General features: G+C 49.0%; 1 long non-coding RNA gene across 1 annotated transcript; it reads right to left on the bottom strand.

The window, feature by feature from the left end:
- Window positions 1–442: 442 nt before the first annotated feature.
- LOC108446650 lies at window positions 443–2465 on the bottom strand. The gene is made up of 2 exons (XR_001861910.1): window positions 2233–2465; window positions 443–837 (listed from the first exon to the last, which is right to left on the bottom strand). It is a non-coding gene; the product is annotated as an uncharacterized LOC108446650 (long non-coding RNA).
- Between the last annotated feature and the right edge of the window lie 17 nt (window positions 2466–2482).

Here is a 2482-nt window from a genome sequence, read left to right as displayed (position 1 = left end):
CCCCCAAAGGGGCCGCGGGGTCCTGAGCTGAGCGTGGCTGGAGGGAGCTCGGGGCTGGGCAGGGGCACCCACAGCACCTCTTTAAGCCCAGCCCCGCTCCTCAGGGTGCCAGCCTGGGCTGAGGAGGTGCCAAGCTGGGTTGTGGAGATGCCAGTGCAGTGCCAGTCCTGTGCCAGCCTGGGCTGAGGAGGTGCCAAGCTGGGTTGTGGAGATGCCAGTGCAGTGCCAGTCCTGTGCCAGCCTGGGCTGAGGAGGTGCCACACTGCTGCCAGAATGGGTTGAGAAGGTGGCAGACCAGTGCCAGCTGAGAGTTGAGGGGGCTCAGCCTGGAGAAAAGGAGACTTAGGGGGACCTTCTCACTCTCCCCCACTCCCTGACAGGAAGGTGGAGCTAGGAGAGGGTCAGGCTCTACTCCCAGGAAAAAAGCAATAGGACGAGAGGACATGGTCTTAAGCTGTATCAGGGGATGTTTAGGTCGGACATTAGGAAGAGTTTTTTCATAGAAAGGGTGATTTGATATTGGAATGGGCTGCCCAGGCAGGTGGTGGGATCATTGTCCCTGGAGGAGTTTGAGGAAAGACTGGATGTGGCACACGGTGCCATGGTCTGGGGTCCGTGGTCATGGCCATGGCCAGGGCAGGGGTCCGTCACAGGTTGGACTGGATGATCTCAGAGGTTTTTTCCAGCCTCAGTGGTTCTGTGATTCTGTGATTCAGTGATTCTGTGGCTTCCCTGTCAAAGCTCAGAAAATCTGCAGGTCAGGAAACTTCATCAGAGGAACAAACTGGCCATGGCCAGACAAGAGGCCTGATGAGATCAACAAGCCCCCTCCAAGACCTAAAGGGGAAAAGGAGAAGAGAAGAGAAAAGAAAAGAGGAAAAAAAAAAAAAAAGAAAACAAACAAACAAAAAAAATCTTACCCCCGTCCTCTGCAACTTTTCTTTGGAGATTCATTTACTTGCATTCATGCCCAAATTCTGTGAATTTCCACATATTCAGGATTTAAACCCAAACAAACTCTATTTCCACACCCCAATTCCTTTAACCCTAATGAGCCTCAGCGCCCACAGACCCCCCCTGCCCTTTTCCTCACTCCGTTCTGCCAGGGACACATGCTGGGATCAACCCTGACCCACCTTGCTTGCCTCAGTTGTGCCAGAGATTCCCATTAAAGGGAAGGGAATCCTGCTTTTCCATTGCTCCCCAAAAATTGGTCAAAAGAGGAAAAAAAAAAGGATTTTTCTTCTTCAGAAGACTTTGTGGGACAGAACTGAAGTCACGGGCTTATGGGCATTTCCCAAAAATCCCAGAGTTCCATTTGATCTGCCAGAATGGATCAACTTTTGGCTTCAGGAAAAGAAGGGCAGGATTGGCCATTATTCCTTTCTTTTGCCTCAGATCCCCTATTTCAGCATCAGGTTGGAACATTTCATGTGCTGTGGTGAAAAACCCTGGAATTGTGTTTTGCTTGAAATTCCTTCACTGAAATAACACCTCTGCCAAGTATTTTTCAGTGAAAACCAGGCCCTGACAGCTCATTAAACTTTCAGTAATTTAAAATATTTAAATCCCAGTATTTTAAAATATTTAACAGATACAGACAAGATGATTCCACAACTCTTTCAGCCACAGTCTTCGTAACCCCAACTCCAATGAGGAGCTAAAGCTCAGCAGCACAACTAAGAAATCCTTGTCACGCTTCACAAAAAACGTGCAGGAATTTTAAAATCTGTGGTAAATAAGGCAAATTCTAAACATTTTCCTCTCACTATCGGCTGCTCCCATGCAGAGCTCTGAGCCCTGCTGAGGGCTACGATCAGCTGCTTCTACAACTCATGGAAATGCCACTGGATCATTTTAGCTTTAAAATAACTCAGGTATTTTCTTATGGATGAAATTTTTAATCCCCCAATAATGAAAAGAAACAATTTACAAAAATAATTCAATTTACCAGCATGTGGTCACGTATTCCCAGATGTGAACTGCTGGTACTGCCACAAGCAGTTTCATGGTTATATATTGCCATTTAACATTTTGTGGCACATGAGAGTCTGAAGGTCACTTAAGGAACCCCCGGCAAAAGCATCAGCAGAAGCAGGTTTAAAATAAAAGCAAAAGCACGACAGAGTTCTTTGGCAAAGCTCACTCTGCTACTCAACGGATAAAGCACACACAGAGAAAAAAATCTAATATTGGTCAATGTAAACCTAAAATCACCCCAGCCTGACTTACCCACAACTCTAAAGAATTTAAGGATCCCAGAGGAACATTCCCGCTGCGTTCGCTGCAGCGCATTCGCGCTCCCACCCAGAGCCCTGAAGAGTTTGCAGCGGGCAGGTGCCGGCGGTGCGGGCGCAGGGGAGGCACCGCGGCTGTGCAGGCGCACGGGCAGGTTTGCACTGAGAAATCCCGCAGAGCTCAGGGAAGGGTCGCTGCCTCTGCTCTCCCCGAGGGCCGAAGGGCCGAGCCCCCGGCAGCGGGG

This window comes from Corvus brachyrhynchos, unplaced genomic scaffold (genome assembly GCF_000691975.1).
Source record: "Corvus brachyrhynchos isolate BGI_N302 unplaced genomic scaffold, ASM69197v1 scaffold275, whole genome shotgun sequence".
NCBI lineage: Eukaryota > Metazoa > Chordata > Aves > Passeriformes > Corvidae > Corvus > Corvus brachyrhynchos.
The sequence above is the reverse complement of the archived record's forward strand: the minus strand, read 5'-3'. Positions and strand labels throughout refer to the sequence as shown.